The sequence below is a fragment of the Pseudopodoces humilis genome, chromosome 11 (assembly GCF_049639895.1).
Source record: "Pseudopodoces humilis isolate 2021_Gansu_Grassland_sample_001 chromosome 11, ASM4963989v1, whole genome shotgun sequence".
Taxonomy (NCBI): Eukaryota; Metazoa; Chordata; class Aves; order Passeriformes; family Paridae; genus Pseudopodoces; species Pseudopodoces humilis.
In genome coordinates, this window is record NC_142210.1 from 14653775 (window position 1) to 14675420 (window position 21646).

Below are 21646 nucleotides of genomic sequence, written 5' to 3' on the forward strand. Positions count from 1 at the left end.
TCCCACACGTGATCAATATTATTCAATGTGATTTCTGTTCCTGATCTTTCTTTACTGCACCTCTGAGCCAGCCAGTTCTGTACTGCAAAGCCCAAGAAAGGAGGAAAGCAGCACAGTGGAAGAAAGGAGCCCAAATAGGAGCTGTGTGCTTTGAGTCAGATGCATGTTCTTACTCACAGATAGAGCACAAATTCCGAATCAAACCCCTGGATTTTCCCCACCCACCACCCTACGTTCACTGAACATCCCAAGCAATAAATTCAACATGTCGCTCTGGGAGATTAAATTATGCTCCCTGCATAGCAAGGACAGCTGCACTGCACTGAGGATACACTCTCAATGTAGAATTATATTGATTTTGGCTGATCTCAACACTGTTGACCTCAAGATGTGTGATGCCAGATGAAGATTAATGGTGAGGAATCTGTATGGATCAGCTACTAGATTCTGTAGACCAGTTTGCCATGTCTGTGAGATATGTATGCTGAGTTCTCCTGCTGGTCTCTGAGCAGACCCATGGCAAGCTCAGCCCCAGCCAGGCAAGATTCAGCTCGGGACCCAAAGCTGTGCAGTTATTTGAGTCTGGTTGAGACCTCAGACCAATACACCCAGCTCCAACATGGCCATGGCTCAGTGTAGCACAGGCTTTAGGCCAGGCCAGACAGGGGCTCACATCTGTCTGCAAACGCTGCATTGCCATCCTCTCCATCCAGCCAGGTCTGCTCCTGCAGGGCTCTGTGCTCACAGTGTGCCTCATGATGCACTCCCCATCCTCTCAGGTCACACCAACCCTAAGCTGTAGGAGAAACTCCTGCATTTCACACTGGTCAAGAACTGTGCAAGCCAGGCTGGGGAAGCCATTCAGCAGATTCAGGCTGTCCTTAGATGATGCAGCTGACCAAAAGCAAGTTATTTGCAGGTGACTGGACAGCAGTAAACAAGTTATCCTGCTTGCAGCAGCAGAAAGCATCACAAATATGCAAGTTACAGTAACTTTCCAGAAAAGCAGAGGGAGGAATAGGTGGAGACCTGCTCAGAGGTGATTAAGTGGATAGAGTCATATGCCCTAACCGTAGTGCACCTGCTCTCAGGCTCTCCTGCTCCAGCCCTCGGCACCCTCACCTCGCCTTCCCGCGCTGCCACATCAATGCGAGCCCAGTGCACCTCTCCCTGCCCGAGGCAGCTCAAGAATTCCCAGCAGTGCAGGAACAGGAGCAGGGAGAGGGGCAGAGCTGGAATAGGGAGCTGGAAAGGGTAAGAGAAAGGGCAAAGAGCCCTGTGGTCACTGCCACAAAGAAAGGATCAAAGGAACAGCAGCCCCTTTCTCCAGACATCCCCTGCCCTGCAAGAGCCATATGGGCCAAGGTTGCACACAGCAGGCACACAGCTGGTGTGGCCACCAGCATGGCTTTCTTGGGCTCCAGTCTCAATGAAATGGAGAGAAACTTTGCCAGGACTGCTTTACCATGTTGGCAGCCAGCCAACACAGGCGACTGCCTGTGGTGAGAGAGTGCCCTACAGGCAAGAGCACCAGATACCTCTTGTGGGGAATTTCTGGAGAAAATCCAAGAGGTTTGGACCTCTGAAAGCGTAGAAAGAGGTCCATAAGAGTAGGAAAAAAATAATTACTCTGTCAGGGAATAGGAAAGCAGCCCTTAAGAAATGAAAGATAAAGAAGTATGATTATAGCAGATTGCATTCAGCACAGACAGACCCCAGCAGAAAGGATAGGCTGGAGTCTCAAAGTCAAGGCTGTAGAGACTCTCTGAAGATGTGTTTGAGCACAGGGCTCCTCCAAAGTTGAATATGTCAGTGTAGAAACTAGGCTTGGCTGAAATGGTTTGACAGTGCATTCCCTGTTTGTGCTCCAAGTCTGAAATATGCCATTCTGGAGCAGCCTGCTGGAAGAGGTTTTGCTATGATCCTGGAAAGGCATTGGAACATGAGACTGGATATCCAAAGGTATGGATGGGAGGAAAAAAATAAGAAATCAATCTAGGGATGTGGCAGTGTAATATCCTGACAGGGACACACTCTCATTGCCCTAGCTTCTATCTATTGTCAGTATGAACTATTCCTTTTCTTTCTGATAAGGTTGGATCAGCAAGGAGTTACAATTTTCTTTTTTTTTTTTTTTTTTGATTAATGGGTTGAGCTGAGTTCAGAAGTTTTAGTACGTACACTATGTCAATGGCTTGAACTGATCATACAGCCATGATCTTGTACCAACCCACAGCCTTCAAAGACTGAGCATTTGCAACAGAGAGCATGTGCAGATGGATGAAAAGTCTTGTGAATGTCGCCTGGTTTCCTTGCAGACTCATACAGATGTACCTCCCAGGTATAGATGATGTACATAAATGTGCAGTGAGGTAGAAAAGAGAGCCCACAAAATAGCCAGGACAAGGATGGTCCTCAGAAAAATCAAAGTTGTTCTCATCTATGTGCTAACTCAGCTTCCAGCAACCATGAACCTCCGTCTTGAGCATCACAAATGAAAAAGATTCATCAAGAACATGCTAAGAAATGCTGGGCTCAAACACCAAGTTTGCTTTCTAATGGAAATGACCTGCTAGATATTGAACATTGTGGGTTATTTGCTGGTGCCAAAGGGGAACAAGTCACACAAGACTAATTCATAAACATCAGAACTCAAAATATTAATTCTTGGCTTGCAAATGAATGTTACTTCAATTAAGGAGGTGCTGCCTTGTGTTTGCAAACATTGGAGCCCCCGAGGCTTTTATGGGCGTGAGGATCAAAACAGCCAAGCTGTTCTGATCCAGTGCAGTGGTACCCACAGTGCCAGTACAAATGAAAGAAAAAGGACAAAAAAAAAAAAATCTTCTTCTCCAAGAACCAGGCAGCTGAATATTGTGGTGTGACCATGCTACTCTGGTAGAACCAGGTGAGGATAAACCACATGAAAGAGAACTTGTCCACACTGGAAATCCAGCTGGAGCTGGTGGTGTGAAATGCTGTCACCTGCCACTCTGCAGTGGATCCCAGCTGGCCACTGTTCCTGAGCAAAAATAGGTTTAGCTCTGGGAATTTCAAACACAACTCATCATCCTGGGCAGCTTGTCTTCTGCTCTGTATCCATGACCCATGACTTGGACAAAGTCTGTCATTCTAAAGCAAGATAATTATACCCAACGTCATTAGCAACAAAACAGTTAATTCCCAATTCCAAAGTGCTTATACAAAGAAGATGAAGATAAGAAGGAGAACAAACCCTTTGCAAATGCAGCAGAGCATTGACTGTCTGCATATGCCTCACTTAATTACCTATTCAGAAGGAACAAAGCGTCTTTCGTACTGTGACTCCAAAAATTAATTAGTCTCAGATCTCATTAAATAAAGATCCAGTTCAACTCTAATTAAATTAGGCTGCCTTTGACAATCAGCTACAGTCTAGCTATTGAAGGTAGCAAGCTCCTTTTCCTCACATCTCTCCCAGATGTCAGCAGAGGCAGGGTGCTGGCAGCATCTGCAGCCCCGACCCTGCCACCAAGCACGGAGCAGGACGGGATGTCCACGGGCCTTGGGAGTAGCTGGAAACCTCTTGGACTTCATGTCTGCTGTTCCAAGAACTAATGTGTCAGGGAGAACCAGCTTCTCTGCAGCCAGACAACATGCATTCAGTATTGTATTTCAGTGTGTTCTGTTTTTTGTCACTGCTGTGTTCAGCCCCAGATGTCACACATAACCCTGCAAGCTCTCTTTCTCTGACTGTTGGAGCAGACTCAGCCCAGGCTCAGCATTTGTTCTCTTTGTGATTTCCCAAGGACAAACACAAGGCAAGGACTCATGCTCTGGGCTTCAGCTAGAGGATGAAGGACAAGGAGGAGATACAGTTTCTCAAAAAAAAAAACAAAGAAAAAAGGGAGGCTGAGGTTTATTACATCACCCTATCCCCAGTGATGCTGACACACAAAATCTGCCCTGAGGGCTGTACCCAGCTTTCAGTGCAGGCTTCCTTCTGCACCCGTTGAGAATAGTGGGATCTCAACCACAGCAATATCTTTCTTGCTGAGCCTTGCAAGTCTCATAATCCTGCAGCTGATACATTTTCTGCTGTTCTGTCGGACCCTTAAGAGAAGCTTAAGGGAGAGGGACCAGACTCACCCTTGGGTTAAGGGGATGGGATACAGCACACCAGACTCACCAGGACCCTACCTGCAGCACTTTATCACTCTTTAATGTCTTCCAGCTTTGGGAAGCTGAATAGTCAGAGTCAAGTCAGAGATGTTAATGTTGCATTTAATAACCCAGTCATATATCTTTCATATATCTTTCATTAGTTACCAAATTTTAAACTGGAAGGGCTTTTTTGTACTCACAGCTTCCTCTATTAACAAGTTACACCATGTAACGGCTCAGTGTGACATGAGCAACTCTGGTAAGAGGAAAGAAATGCAGAGCTGCAAGTTGCAGGCACTCTCCTTTCGATTGTTCTGCACTTCACAGCCACCAATTTACTTTTATGCTCCAGCTCCTGGGAGAAAGTGAGCAGGAAGTGACCTTTTCCATGTCACTCATTAGTTAGTGCACTTCTCTTCCCCTTTCTCTCACTTTTTTGAGGCTGGAATTATTAACTCCTTAGCTGTCTCTTTTGTCAGAACTGCTTCATGTCTTTACACATCAATCGATTCTTTTGACTCTTGACTAAATTACCAGAAACCTAAATGTTTCCCAAAAAACTACCAGGAAATATAATGAGCAAGAAATTCAGGGTACCTGCCACACTTAAACACACATTTTTTTACTCCTGTAACATTTTACATCTCCCCAAAGCAGGAAAATTGATAAAGGCAAGGAAATTATAACTGTGAATAGATCATCAATGACAAACCACAGATAAGCATTTCTGAGAATTTGCATAATAATCTGTGTGTCAGTGAGCTGTCAATAAAACCTGACTGAATAGTAACCTTGTGAAACAAAGTCCAACTCTTCAGCAAATACCTACATTATCTTTCTCAGGCAGCATCATTATCCACTTCAACCAGAAATATCACCTCTGCAAAAGACCACATGCAGATCTCCTTGTGCCTCCATCACTCCAAGGTGTCTATTAGGTGACAGCCACTGTCCTTACTCATTCAGTAAATGCCTGCTCCAGCAGAAAGGCAAATGGACCTACTGATTCCCTTCCCCATTTCCCAGGCAAATATTGCAGCTCCTAACCCCACCAAACACCCATGCTCAGATCTGTGGAAACTTGTGGTGTTCCAACAAGTTCAAGTTACCCTGAACTCCCTGCAATCCGAGAGCTCCCAAAGTGCCCCCACATTAAGGAGATTACACAAAAATGTGAAATGCTCCAGTCATTTGAAATCACCATGTGATCAGCACAGACTAAAGGGACATTACTGGACTGCTTTGGATGGTTCTGTAAAGCCTTGTAGCTTGGGATTCAAGCAGCACTAGGAGATGCACACACATCCCTTAAGAGGTATCAGGCAGAGATGGAAAGGGGCAGAGAGCAGCTGTAGTGGGGCCTTGGCTCAGACAAGACCTGTATGCACATCCAGATGCTGCAGCTCTTCTTACCTGGTAAGACCTTCTAGGAATCAGTGAACGAAAGCCATTCTGTAAGGGAGAGATATGTGGTGGTGCTGGGGAACAGGACAGGAAATGTAAGCCACTAGAGAGAGACAGACCTGCAAGAACTGAGCCATTTTCTCAAGCATCAGTAAAAAGTACGTGCTCCAGTTTGCATCCCTAGGGCACACGTACAGAAACCTCCAGAGAACAGTTAAGATGTCTTTCTGCAGGGTCTGGTGCACTGTGACAGCATCTGAATGCTTTGTTTCCATTTCTCCTTACAAAGGTTTCAGCTGAAGGAGGTACTGTCTTTGAAAGAAAGCTTTAAAGAAGATGGTAATAACATGCTTTTCCTCCCTCTGCCTTTATAACTTCCCTTCTTTCCTTTTGGAACTGGCTAGTTCCCACTGCTGCTGACAGATGCTCAGGAAAATTCCCAATTCTTACAAATTTTATTCTGCCTGGTGATCAGGTAGGTAGAAAACACGAGTGCCGTATGTTATTTAAAGGGAAGGATGCAAGAAGTAGTTCAGCCTTCAGATTTAAATTAATCTTAATGAGAACATCTATAAAACTAGGATGTAGGAGAAGTAGCCACGGGGGAGATTATTTTATTAAACAGCAGAGGATCCCTTTGTCCATCAGGGGATCTCTCTGCTCTGCATACAAAATACTTATTATTACATTGCAGCCCCAATATAATGCAGTAGGGGAAAGAAAGTTCTGGAAAAAAAACCCAAACAAAACCAAACCAACTCAACAAACCAGCCCTTCATTATCCACCAGACAAAGCCCTAGGAAGTCTGACTTCATTGTCTGCCAATCACCAAACCCACTTGCCTGTTGTTAAAATTGAAAGATGTCATGGTCTGTCTCAGTGTGGAAGAAAGAGAGCCTGGAAAAGCACTCATTTTACAAGCTTTGCTTTCCCACCGGCATGAGGGGGAACTGTGGTGGTTTTGCTGCAGAAGGAAGCAGCTCTGGGTTCCTGTCCCAGAGCCCATGCTGCAGGGACAGAGCTGGCCTGGGGACACATGAAGCAGATGTGCACGTGCAAGGAAAGCCCTGCAAAACACAAGTGACACGAGGTGGGTTTTGTGGTTGCAGCTCTGATTGCGACCACTTGTGCATCACTGCAATGGAGCTACCCACCTGAGCTGGGCTTTGGGAGGGACACCTGGGAACAGGAGCCAAACCTTGCACTGCGCTCCAGGGAATGGCTGTGAAGGTGTATCCCTGGATCTCAGGGACTGTCACTGAGAAAAGTCATCAGTGGGCATAGGATTAGTTGCTTTGGAGATGTAAATTTGGACAAGCTGCAGTATGGGTGTGTTATTTTGGATGCCAAGTACCTTTCTAAGTTAGTATCACTTTTAGTGTTGCATTAGGCGAAGAGGAAGCATGGGAGGGGGAGACCAAGTTCTCTAGCTGGAGCAGAAATAGGGCTTCTCAACATGAAAAATGACAGAATGTGCAAGCAGATCCCAGATTCAGAGCAGGCTGGGGGAAGCATTTTTCCCTGTTTTAGCAAAATGCTCCTGTTTTAGTGGGGTGGGACATAACACCCATACAGCGTATCTCTGTCTTGGACCACAAACGAAAGCCCATGTTGCCAAATAAATCAGCAGACAGCAGAAGCCTTTCTCTCTAACAGCAGCTCTTGGATTCCAAGCCTTTTCAAAGCCAGTGCAAGAGGTACCAAGAGCTCAAATTTACACAGTGATGACAAGTTTCAAGAGAAGGATTCCACTTCTTACATTGTACATATTAGAATTTCAAGGGCTTTTGACTTTGTCTAATCAAAACCCATTTTCACTACAACACTCAAAGACCTTGAATGAAATCAAGATAACTCCCTTGCCAAATTTTCTCTGAGTAAACTATTTCTCCTCACGTGCCAAGCTGAATAAAAAGAACGAGTAACAAGTTTTAACATTTTTCTCTGCTGTTAGTCAGCACCACTGACAGTTAAACCACTGAGCCTTGAGTTTCCACCAAAAAAAAAAAAAATATTAAAAATTCTCACTCTAATTAAACAGAAAAAAAATGTTTAGGACATTTTACCAAGATTCCTGGAAAAGGAACAGGGAATAGAAAAGCTAAGACAACTCAAGCCAAATTCACATCTTCTCATCAACGGTAAGTTCTGTCTCCATGACTTGAGGTGTGGATTTTGCAGAAGTTCAGTCTGAGCTGCAGACTCTGCACAGTTCCCACAAAGCAGAAACAAAAGCAAGAATCTCTCACGCTGCTTGTGCACATTTCTGCAAGGCAGTGCCTCACCCAGTTCTTAACAGGAAGCTTCCCATTAACAATAAGAGATGGATGACAAATGAATGCTTACATACTCTCCAAACCCATTCACTTTTAATTGTTTTATGATATAAACCATGCCAGTCACACAAGTTTTTCAGGGAATCTCTATTCTGTATGTTCAAAACGAACCAGAATGGTTCTGTGGCACATCTTGCCCCTGCACTGCACTGCAGACTGCACAGACTTATTTGCAGGAGGATGCTCTGGATATTGCAAACAGCCTGCACATGCTCTGGAAAACTCAAGGATGGCTCTGCATCCCATAGCCCCCCTTTCCACATAGCTTGTGTCAAGTATTGATAGAAAGGGGAGGGGGGAAGTAATCAGTCTTCTGCTTTGGAGGGATGAATGCTAAATCACATCTGATACTCTGAGAACAGCCCTCAAGAGCAACCCTACACTGAGGAGCTTATAGGAATTTCCCACTGACCACCTGCTCTTAAAACTGTAAGGGGAAATCCCACATGCTCTGGGATGAAGGGAGTTCAGTTAAAAACAGCCCTTAACAATTACAGCTGCAGGTTATTTTTAATTGAATTCAGATGATGAATGTGAAATAGATGATTTTGAGTGAGATAAGCAGGGAAATACTTGTTCTTGTCAAGAAGGTAAGGAGAAGACAGCTTTCCCAACCAGCCTGGATAGGAACTTTTTAATCACTGAAAGAGAAATAATGGATTCAAACTATCAAGATTTATTTTAATCCAAATTAGGTATTTGACTTAATGTGGCTCAAAATCCAGCTCCATTGGATTATTTTGAAACTGCAGCTGAGTCTGTAAATGGAAGGTCTTCAGTGCTCAAAATAGGCACAGAGTGAGTGAACAGGAGGTGCAGGTTTGTGTCTCTGCACAGACTGACAGGACCTTGAGAAGCTCCTCTGTTCAAGGGCTGACCTCAGAGTTGGTGCACAACTCTGTCACGTCAACACCACAGTCCCAGCTGTGGAGAGAGGAGAGGGCTGATGTTCTCACACTCACTGCAGTTCAGAGCTTGTTTCAGACTCCTCTCACAGCCTCAGGTGCATTGATGAAATTGTCTGGGCAATAGTTTCCCCCCCCCCAGAAAAATGGGTAATATTTCCTTTCTCCCACTCTTTTTCTTGTCAATCTATGTGATAAATCCTCTTACATGTCTAAGGGGGTATGAAACAGCAAGGCAGCCAGAATTTGTGGCAATGAACAAGTACCTGTAACTAAACTGTGGCTTTGGTCCTGCAGAGCTGCCAGCTGCTTTTCATGTGTCACTGGGCATTCAGCTGGGTAATTGGATGCTGAAATGCAAGCTTTGTAGGCACAATGGATGTCCCTCAGCGTTGACAGAAAATAAGAGTAAGTTTGATAATTTTGGGGTATTTTCTACAGAAGCTGACAAAAATATTCATCAAAACTAGGGACACCAGACTGAATATTAACAGAGCAATGGGGACATGTGCCCAAACTGCCAGGATTCATGGTGTGCATGCAGCTGGGACAAAGTATGGGTGAGTAGCTTGTAACCTTTTCAGCAATGAGTTAGGGCTAATACAACTGAAAAACAACTTTGTTGTGCAAACATGGTGGACATATCCCACACCATAACATCTTGTACTTAGATTTTGAGCTCATTTTGCTCATACTTATGGCAGAACTGTAAAAAAAAAAGACAAAAAGTTCATCTGCAGACTACTGTTATGTGAAAATACTCCAGTGGAACTTGATGAACATTCATTTCCAGTGTAATGAAAAGAGCTCATACACAGCTCCTCCCTTTCCCTCAACCCAAGATTTTGCAGGGCATTATTTCCATTAGAAAACAGTAAGTGCACATGTTCAAAAGAAGGGGGTGAGCAGAGCTGGGAAAAAAACAAAAACCAAAACCAAAACATGCCTAAAAACATACACAATGTTTCACAAGATAATTGCAGAACAAATAGAAAGCAGAGCCAGATAAACACAGACAGCCTGTGCCACATGGTCTCATGACCAACTCAACAGCACTTTAAGACAAAGAGAAATGGAGCAGGAGATTTCTAGTGAGACATTTTCTGGTATTTCAAAGATTACTGAAAATAAAAATTAGAGTAGAAGCAGTACTGAGCAGGCACAGGTGTTGCACACACTGCACGTTCAGAGTCAATGCCTGTATGCTTGGAGGAAGACATAGCTCAGCACAAAATGGAACCAGCCTATTTCTTAAAAGCTCTCCACAGCTGCCACATGGCAAAAAAACCTCACTATGACCCAGCCAGGTGGGATTTGGGCTGGCAATCTCCCTGCAAACATTTTTGCAAACTTTCACTATGGTCTGCCCTTCCGTTCTTTCTCTGAAGAGATTCAAACAAGATGGATAAGTTTTATAAAATCATGCTAAGAGAAGGAAAGGAAATCCAGCAGTTACCTGCCACAATTTAAATGCAAAGTAAATGGAAACTACCCTCCAAGGAACTGGAAGAAAGGAAGAAAGAAAATAATGCAAGAATGAAATATAATAATGAACGAAGAAATAATGCATCCCATGGAGCACCATTCCTGCCCCTGCCCCACCCAGGTTATCTCTTGGCCAGGTGAGCCACCTCCCAAAGGGAGCATCATTGTGTTCCACCCACAGGGCTTAGCCCTGGGCGCCAACTGATCACTGTAAGCTTCCCAGGGCTCTTTCAGAAGTGGCAGGCACTTACCTTCTCCCTGGAGTGTAGGCTGATTTGTTAACTAGCTATTGGAATTAGTAATCCTCAGTTGAGTCAACAGTTAGGCAGTTGCTTATATCACCTTACAAGGGAAAAAATATTGACACTCTTATACTGTCAACAGATCAGAAGTAGGCAAATATAGACAGAGATAGAGTATTCAGATAACCTGTCAACCCCTGCCAACTTCAAGCAAAAATATAAACAGAAGGCTCTCTGCTCTATGAAGATTTGCAGTAGGGCAGCAGCTGTATAAGGAGCCCAGGAAGCATCTTCTGAGCTGAGTTTGAGGCCAGAGGAGTATTAATTTGCTAACTCAAGGACTTTGGTTTCTGCTCAGAAGAGCTGCTGATGTTATAGGCTTGAGCAGCTGGAAAGTGGTGCCTCCATCCCTTTGGCAGAGGCATCTGGAGTTTACAGATTCAGCTGCAGTTGCAAAATAATACAACAGAACTGGAGCAGTCTGGATTTTGAGCCATTTTAAACCAAAGTTCTTAATTCAATTTAAAACAAATCTTGGTGTTGTCCTGCTCATTATGGCTTACTGAGAAAATGAACACAGACATCCCCAGTCCAGAGCCCATCCCGGATTTCAGGGATACAGTACATTGCCCATCATCACTCACCATTTCCTCCCACGGCTGGGAAACGTCGGAAGATGTTGAGCCAGCAAATGCTTCTGATTACTCTGTCAGAAGCTGCTCCCTTTTCTGTACCTTCTCCCTTTGCTCTGTGTCCTGTAGCCTCCCTTTCCATCTGTATATTAGATGTCCTCTTGCAGCCACATCCCTGCAGGATCCTTTCCTTGAGCATCTCTTTGTCACTGGGCTATCCTGTACTTCCCATTCTACATGACTTGGGAGGGACCAATGCTTTAACAGGTTACTTCTGTGGAAGTAACCGGCAGAAGATCTTCCCCTAAACGGTCAAGTATCCTTTTACAAAATTTGGCTAATTGCTCTTCCTCCTAGAGCAGCTGGGACAAAGTATGGGTGAGTAGCTTGTAACCTTTTCAGCGATGAGTTAGGGCTAATACAACTGAAAAACAACTTTGTTGTGCAAAGTCCAATTCTTTAGTGAGGTGTAATCACCAGGATTTTTCCCTAAGGGCAAAAAGAAACCTCTCCATGTAGCCCCTCGCTCTATTTTTTCTGAGTCTACTCAGAGGAAGACTATTCAATCCCTTTCCTCATAAAAACCACACAGACTCTCCAACAATGACAAGTGGCTGCTTGGGCTAACCACATGCATCCCCACAGCCCCTACTTTCTAACACCCTCTTGGCAAAGCCAAAGGGACACATCAGTTTGTGGTCCTGTGAGGAGTAAATCTCTACTGGAGGCCTGAAAGCCACACCACTCTGGGATAGGTGTGCATGGAGTAGGTGCTGGCTGATGTTCAAATAATCCAGCTCAAGGTAGGGCAGAGGGGCAGACATACAGGAAGAAAGATTTTAAGATACCATTTCTCAATGTCTATGAAAGTTAAGCTCTGAGGACAGACATATTCCAGGCTTAGATTTCTGAGATGGAAGAAGACAAAATTTAGGCTCAGCCCATCAAGAAATGGGCAAAGGTTCAGTGTGAGCTGCAATTTCTTCTACCTGAACCAGTTTGCCCAACCCTGGAGATGCTACTCAAGATATTAACTTTGCTGAGGTTCCCACCTGACATCTTTGAAGAAGGGCAGAAGGGCTCAGAGAACTCCAACTCCACCTTGGCTTATAAACCTGCCAAACATGTTTCTTGGCAAGGTAACAGAGTCATTTCCCCAAAGGCATGGTGGTTTTGCTTTGTCTTTTACCAGGTTCTACCCCGTGGTGCTAGCAGTTGTCATTGGGAGACAATCAGAAACCAAGAAAGCAAAGCAGGAAAAAAGTAAATAAATAAAAAACAACCAAAAAAAAAATTCAGTCCACAATGACACACAGAAAGGACATGTTGTTGAGCAGACAAAAGCCAAGACAGATGAAATAAAGAAATGACTCATTTATTTTCATAAATTTTTTCTTGTTCCAAAGTAAAACCAAATGGTGGAATAAGTAATTTCCATTGTATTTAGCTGCTCTCTGTGGTTTTCACCAGTAGCCACAATTGTCTGCATTGACTTAAGTATTATTTACAAGGTACAAGGAATGAGTTGTGGAAAAGTCAACCAGGGATTTGACAAACTGCAAGATAGAGCTTGGAAGTTTTCCTGGTCCTCTCTGAGCCTCACACTCACCAGCACTGGCCTCTTTCTGTCTATTTCCCTTTTCTGCCCTTGATAAGAGACTTTTGCAGTTTCATCCTCCTCTCTACTACAGGCTGAGATCACCTCAACATCGGCAGTGACATGCACTCTTCCAGAAATAAAAAGAGGAAGCTGCTGTCACATCATTTGAGACAGCATTGGAAATGAAAAAGGGAAGAAGATTGGTTGATTCTCTGGGAGACCTACAACCATCCAGGCTGCAGTGAGACTGTCACTCCTCCCAAAACACACTAGACACAGAAGTGTCAGTGCAGCAGGTGCAGAGATGCCCAAGCAGGCTCTGCCCGTGGCAGCCTTGGGCTGACATGACCCATGAAGGCAGTGCATTTCCTCCTGTGCTGATGGCACACAACCAGCTCTGGAGGTGCCTTGGTCACAGTTCCAGGCATTGCTGTGCAAACCCACTCCCTTTGTTTCTGAACAGGGTTAACACACTGAAATGACACTTTCCAGCCTGCATGTACTGTCTCATGTGTCCAGTTGATCATTTTATGCTCTACCATGGAAAAACCACAGCTCTTCCCATGACAAAACCACCTGATCCAGACCTCACTCTTCCTCTTTCCTATCTTAGCTCAAGTATAATTTAAATTTGGATTTCTAAGCAAACCAAAACCTTTCATTTTAAACTTCTCTCATTATTTTGAGAACTGCTTCAGAATTCTTAATACTTGCAGATCCAATAAAAGTTTCATTTTAATAAAATATATTACAGAAGCTTTATAGAATATATCCAGATCAACATACTGTACTTAGTTGTAAAAAATCCCCTCATTATTTCCTGAATATCTTGACACCGTTTCTCCCCCTTAGGATGAACACAAACACGTATTAGAATTTCCTAAGGGACAGAAATACATTATCAAATCCTCTGAACCTGCCTATTAGAACATTCCAGGCTTCCACAGTTTGTAAGAACTTTTTTTTGGTTTTGATCAGCACAAGATGGCCCAGCTGCTTCTCTCAACTCACCTCCTAACATGGTGATTTTAGTCTCAAACTGGGGCAGAAGTCAAATTACAGGCAGCATGATTCATGCACCTCTCACTTCAATCTATTCTCTTCTTCTTGGAAAATGAATTACTATTTGCTTTGAAGTAATATTTCTCTCAAGTTAACTTTTACAGGATTTGCAACCTGCTTGCTGACTTGGTTTGGCATAAATTGTTGTATTACCCTGGTGATCTCACAACTGAATGCAGCAGGGTGGTGACAAGGGGAGATTTCCTGCAGCAGGGTTGTGTGGTCCTTGTGCATTCCTCTCAGGTTTGTTTTATGCACACCACAGCAACTCTACAGGCACATCACAAAATAACAGAATCATGGAATCAGGTCACAATTAGGTTGGAAACGACCTCTGAGATCACCGAGTCCAACCTGTGACCAAACAGTACCCTGTGAACTAGACTATGGCACTGAATGTCCCATCCAGTCTTTCCTTAAACACCTCCAGCAACAGTGCCTCCACCACCTCCCTGGGCAGCCCATCCCAATGTTAATCACCATTTTTGTGAGGAATTTCTTGCTAATGTCCAACCCAGGCCTCCCTTGGCTCAGCTTTAGACTGTGCCCTCTCATCCTGTTGCTGGTTGTCTGGGAGAAGAGCCTGACCTCCACCTGGGAGTTACAGAGTGGGATAAGGTCCCTCCTGAGCCTCCTCTTGTCCAGGCTGAACACCCTCAGATCCCTCAGCCATTCCTCACAGGACTTGTGCTCAGAACCCTTCACCAGCTTCATTGCCCTTCTCTGGAATCGCTCCACAGTGTCCTTCCTAAATTGAGGGGTCCACAGCCAGAATAGGGCCCCAAACTGTGGCAAGATTTTTGCTGCAGAGACTGACTGGATGTATTAGGACAAGACTAAAGGCTCTGCAAACTTGAATACCCTCAGAGTGATTCTTATCCTGTGTAAGAACTGTGGTTAATCTTGCCTATTGTCAATTAAAACAAATAAGAGAAAAAGGAGTCAAACTCCAAACCCAAGGACATCTGGATTAATTAAACAAGCAGCTTCCTTTTCTTTGAATCTTGCTGTTTCTGTACTGATCCTTGACAAGACTACTCCAAGCCCAATTTTAAGTATATACTTCACTATTCTCTTTCTAAAGAAAGACACCCTGCCCCAGGCTACTAGCCACTTCGATTTGCACTGGTCCCTCCTCAGAATCTAGAAGACTGTCATCAAATTCCCTGACTCCCTCAAGTCAACTCTTGGTAATATGTATCTTGGACATTTTGAAATTGCATACATAATCTTCATTGGCTCAGCCATTCTTAAGCCATGATTAATAATCAAAATAATAAAATGTAAAAAAAAAAAAAAAAAGTAATTACACCCATGCTGGTAACTAAAGTGAATAGATCTCTTGCACACAAAACAAATCCCTGTACATTGACTTCCTCTGAGTCACGCCCCAATACACCCACGCCTCGCCTCACTAAGGTATTTCTCGTGTCATCGTAGCCTCAAGCAAACACCTACACTCTCTCCCAGCCTGCAGAAGAGAGAACCCATCCTTGCAGCACTGGGATCAAAGGTGTAAACGCCACCATCTTCCCCAGGATGTCCTGCAATTAGCAGGGGATAACCTGGAGGTGGTGGCATGGCCTGAGGTAATTTTTCTCAAGGGAGAGGGTGTGTGATGGCTTCTGATGTAGCTCCACATTGGGCCAAGTGCAACAAGGGAACATCCAGCTCCTGGCCTCAGTCACTTTGACCCCTCTGAGAACCACGGTTTGGATGGAGTGAAATGAGGCTCTTTCACAATGTGACTGGTTTCAGACTGGGGTTTGCAGAGATGCTTGGACAAATGGGCATAACTTGGCATCCAAAAAGAGGAGAAAGAAAGAGATGGAGAAATGGAAGAGAGGAGCAAGGTGAGGGGAAAAAGAGGAACAGAAAAACTGTGAAGACTGAAGTGCTGGAAATGCTTTCAAGAAAACACAGACTCTTGCCCCAGTTTGGTTTCTTTTGTTGGGTTTGCATTTGTGAGTACAGCCCTGTCTGACACCTCCAGTTTCTGCTGCAAAGCGACCCTGGGCTAACACTTGCAGGGTCCCACTGCATGGGCAGGGTGTTTTACAAATGAATATTCTTTTTGCCTGCCACAAATCATCCTTACCTCAGCTCCAGCTCCTGAAGAGTGGTGTTTCCCACCAGACATGGAAAATTTAATAAGTGTTCATGCTCTTGGGTTAGAAATAAAGGCAGGTCACGTTACGGTCATGCAGTGCCCTCAGCTTGCTGTGAGCCAGCCTGGATTGGAAGCCTCAGTGAATTGCAGTTGCCACAGAGCGACCTCAGGTGCCTCTGGGCTGCAGGTTCTTCTCCTCACTGCTGCGTCAGGCCATCTCAGCTCCCTGCAGAGCCTCCTGCCTGCCCTGGTTGTCCTCCTGCCAATGCTGCAGCTTGGTTGGACATTAGTTCCTAAACTGATTTTTAAAATGGCAGCAGCAGCCGTGGTCTCCCTGCCACCACTGCCCTGCTGTCCCCCAGGACACCCTGGGCTTGCCCAAGCTGGCTGCAGCTTCACCAGGAAGGTCTGGACATCCCAACAGCAAGGTCTTACTCTGCTCCTATGTTCCAAATCCCTGCTGGAGGCAGAGCAGAGCACACTGGCACTGTGCTCTCCCTGAGAAAACCAGGCTTGTTGAGGAAGGATTAACTGGACCAACCAGCACCACCTTTGAGCAGCTGCAAACCCCTCAGCTGAGGCTGGAGCTGACCCTCAGTTCTGACTTATACATCAGCTGTGTGTTGGATGGTCTTGTCCTGGGCTATTTTGGGCAGCTCAATCATTATTTGTGCACGGCAAGACTCTTGTAACATCCAAGCCTGAAGCAATGCCTTTCACACCAGCAGGGCTAGCAGTATAACCAGCTCCAAACCCAGCATTAGCTACAGAAAGGACACCAAGTGATCAGTCTTCATGGCCAGTGCATTATCTGTGAGGCTTTCCAGCCTCAGAAAGTAGAAGCAGTAGCTAAAACTGAGGTCAACAAGGTGGTTTAAGCAGCATTTTCTTCTCCTACACTGTCTCCTTACAGTGGTGACCATCAAAGCAAAGGCTAGGGCCACTGAACTGGATTTTCAGCAGGTGTGCCCTTGAGACAGAAGAGGAATTGGGAGGACCCTTACCTCCTTCCCAGCTCACATGGACATCCTACCACATCCCTGAATTTACAATGGCTGAAAATCCCAGGAGACAGAGAGGTAACATGGGGAGCAATAACCCTGTCAGTAACTAAGGGCTGAAGTATTTCCATGCCAGCCATGCCCCTACCTTTCCTAACAGTACAGGAAAGGAACATAACTAGCAGAGAACAGCACGCTAGTGTGTTCCAAAATCTTTGCTGGAATACCAACACCCAGGCAGGCAAACAGAGCTGAGCATGCTGCAACGAATATCTGCCCCATCTACAAATAAGAGCTCTCCTGATTTCAGTAACCTGCAGTGAGGAATTCAGCCTAGGGATCTGCCAAGCCTGTGCCAGGCAAACACACATTGGGACTTCTCTGCAGCAACCAAACAGACAGAGACCCATGAAAAGGTGATAGCGATGGCACAGTTGGAGAGTCCCGAAATACCAGTTTCCCCATAAATAGGCAAATCAATTAAAGGTTACGAAATGCAGTAATTTTCTCTGGGTGTAGCTACATGCTTCTGAGTTTAATGAGCAAGTAAATGAAGTCAGGAGAGAGAAAGCGAAAACACACTTTGGGATTCTACTGTTTTGTTCCTCAAACTCTACAAAACTTCACAAGCCTCAGATCACACCTGGTGACCCTTTCAGGACCTTCCAGTTCATGCCATCCTGCAAACAGCCACTCCTGCCCGACATCCCCTTGGGCCTGATGACTCCTGGGAGGAGGGAAAAGTAGAATTGCCTGTCAGGCACAGAAAGTCAGTCACAGAGACAGGATATTGTCCAACCAATTTTACAGATGGTGTGGAGAAAAGTAAAGGACTAGGAAAAATGTCAAAAAGCAAAAAGCTGCAGAGAGAATTAGGAGTGGAAATGGACTAAGTCAAATATTGCCCCATTTTCTGTCCTTTGAAAAGAGTTTTTGCACCTTTTCTTTTCCAAAGCCAGATAAGGACCTCAAGCATCCAGAGATGTCTCATATCTCCTGCAGGAGGATGACTGTGTCCCTACTGACACCTGTGTATGATCCTCTCAAAAAGCAGAGCAGTTTTCCAGATGAACTTCAGAAGAACCCTTGATAATGCCCCAACTTCGCCTCTTAACTTATAACCTGATCTCCCCAGTATCCTACCTTTAAAACTAAATTCTTTCTTGCTCAAGGGGCAAGTGTTCACATATGCCTCTGAGCCTTTGGGCTTGTGTGCCTTGCTTCCTTTACACAGTGAAAATTTCTGCTAATTCAGATCCATGACGGTGAACTTTGCCCTGATTTCATTCTCTGCTCTACTTTTTTGAGGGTTCCTCCTTCACAGCAGCCCAATTTGTATAAAGAGGTGGTACAGTGAATCATTCCATGTCTTCCCAGTCCTGGGGGAACAATGGGGACTAGCCCTTACACAGACAATAATAGGCTTTCTGAATCATTCTCCAAGTTCTTGGCATTGCATTTGGTGGATGAGATACACCTCCAGAGATCTCCACTCCCCAAAATAGAAGATACTTCCACTTGGGCACATTGAGTAATAGAAAAAGTAGGAATAAAGTTCCTGTTCCATTAGAGCTGGCCACAGAATTTCCTTATGTTGGTTTTTGGTGCACAGAACCATATTTGGTTGCAATTTACTGGTTGAAGTCACTTCTGGGACCACCTTTGTTGTGCTATGTGCCCTAGTCCTAAAAATGCTCCAGCCATGGTCAAGGGCTTGGTCCCAGATTTAGGAATGGATGCTCTTAGGCATGACCAGAGATCTGGCACTCCTTCCAGGGGAGGGCAGGAGCCCTCGCTCAGCCCAAGGCCCAGAACTACTAAAATCACTTCTTTCCTATCACAGGGAGTTTTGATAATCAGAATGAGAGAATTCTGCTGTCCTGGGATGCAGACAGAAGCGTGGTGATTTCATTGCACAGCACGTATGGAATGCAAAGACTGCTTCTGATGGAAATGCTTTGTCTAACCAGCAGAGATTGCTTAAAAAAATGTCAAAGTTCAAACATCACGGTGTAAACTAAAGTGAGAAGAAAATTGTTAGATGAAAACTTCTTTTAACCAACCCCATCACCTTTAGGTTCACTTTTTTAGATCTACTGTGAGCATATTAATGTTACAGGACTACAAGTAAACAAAATAATTTGGTAGGATTGAAAATCACAAACCAAAGGACCTATAATTTTCCATTAAAAAACAGAGACATTTTGCCTGACTTCACAACCATTAAAAAAAAGTCTGAATTCCAGCACTACAATATTTGAACAGTGTGTTTAACTAACAGATGCATCAGCAGGATCAACATGACAGTATTCATTTCCTGGAATAATTTCAGTTTCACATCAGGTACAGAAGGGAGATTGTGAGTGTCATTGTGAACGCAAGACCTGCCCTTCCTAATATTGTGCTCTCCCAAACCAGAACTCAGCTTTACTCATTGGACTCCTCCTGAGACTCATTTAATGCTGCACAACCATTCCATTCTTTGTGTAAAGGGACAGAGGAATTCATATGACTTCTAATAAAGAACCACTCCACAGCCCTTATTTTAAATTTGCATTACACAGACACCTTTAAAAAGAAGGTGTCGTTAGGCCAGAGGAGCTGGCTCTGCAACATGCTTCTTTGGTAATAATATCTTCCACATTCTGTAACTTCTGAAATATAGGTATGACATAAACCCTATGGGGGCTCATATCACGGAGATACTGCTAACCCGAGCCCCGCAGCCCTTCTCATTGGGTGCACGGGGCAGACACTGCAGCCAACCACCCTCCCAGGGTAAGCAAAGATGCTTGGATACTGTGCTCTGGAGTCGTGTCCTGCCTGCAGTGGTAACCTTAGAAAGACTATCTTTTCAGTTTGGTCATTAGATAATTTACAAAAATATCCATGCTGTGATCTCAGCATAAAGAGCACACAAGAGCACAGGTGGAGGGAGATCTGCCTCGCCTCAGGAAGATGCTAAGTGGAATCCAAAGTGAAAGTTGATGATGCCAAGGACCCTTCAGCAGTGTTTGTCTTTCTGAATTTGTCCTGCTCCTTGGAGAATGTTTATTGCCACTCTGGGAGATCTGAGCTCAGCTGCCTGCTTGGAGACATGCTTCTTTTCAATCAGGAGCGTGTACGCTGGTTTTGGGCTGGAGTGAAATTTTGAGTAAAAATACCTTCAAGATAGATTTGCAGCTACTGTGATGACACAACCACACAAGGATGTCAGGAAATTGGATGGTCTCTTTCCTGTCCTCCTCCCACACTGGTCAGGATGTGAGGATCTGATGTGTGATGGAGTTGCTATTGCCTAATGAGCTATTGCACATCCTCTGACATGGTGCAAGAGATTGTGTCCTGGGCTTTGCCTGCAGCAAATGAAGCTTGGCTCTCTTTCCTCATGTTAAATCCAATTCACTGCAAAGTAGACAATGGATATTGCTGAACTGCTGTAAAGGGAACAGTGCCTGTATCCTTTCCTAGGGAGCTGCATTTGACACAATAGGCAGGAACTCAACCTCTCAGATGAGAACTCTAAAATTGCGTGGCCTGTAAAACAGGATGAATTTGGGCAAAAAAAGATAGGGAAGGAAAGGTCCTGAAAATCTGAACACCAATCAGAGAGAGCTCTCATGTCAACTGCTTCTGTGTTGAGACTCTCTTTGAGTAAGGCACCTCTGTCTTTCTGCAAGTCCATCAGGAAGTTGTGTGTCTAAAACTCAGCAACGGGAACCAGGGTCATGGGTCCTTCTTAATCCCAGCTGAGCTAATCCTTCATAATTTTGATCAAAGAAATGCAATCCGGCAAAGCATAAGTAAGAAAACCAGATGCATAAAGCAAGACAGAGGTTGAGCTGCAATTCCCCAGAGGCGTTAAACTCCCAAATTCTCAGCTTTCTTTTTGTAAGAGTCTCTACCTACAGAGAACAATATGGACTAAGCAGTGTCTCAGAACTGGGCTGTCTTCCAGACTCTCTCTCACCTCTCCTGAGAGTGTCTGAAAAAGACCTGGCATTGCAGAACAAGGGATGTTTGAAAGTTGGCACCTCTGGGTGCTTCTATGAAGCCCCAGGTGCTTAAATACCTGCATCTGTGATCTTGAATAAATACTAGATTTCATGGAACAATTTTGCTCCAAGTGCATTCACTTCATGTACAATGGAGAGCATTTTTCCTTAAAAAGGAAAAGAAGGGTCCTTTCCTTTGGCAAGGTCCTAGGAGGAAGACAAGGAAGGTTCACAAACACTCCTCACTGAGGCACATTCACCCCGAAAGTGCTTGTGTGGGCATCATGAAAATATTGTGGGCTTCAGCTCACTGAGGAGTGAGAGCTGTGTTCGTGAGGCAGGTGACCAGTGAGACACCCCAGGGAGCAGCTGCTGACTGGTGCACAGTCAGAACAATCCCTGCACTGAAGAACATCTGAATAACCACCAGGGTGATATACAGCCAGCAAACTCAGGGTGAATAACTCCACACAAACAAATTTGTAAATCTGTCTGTTTGCACAACATGAACTCAGGCTTCAGGAGAAAATTTGGTAATAAAATTAAATTTTGAATCTTGAGGTGAGAAGTGATGGTTACACTGGATTTTGGAAACAAAAGGAGACATTTTGAAGAGTCAGTTTTCTATTTGAGGGTCCCCTTTTCCTCTGCCAGCTCGTGACCTGACATACCTCAACCTCAGCAGTGTTCTGACAACTGTTGGGATGGGAAAGGCCAAGATCTACCAAGG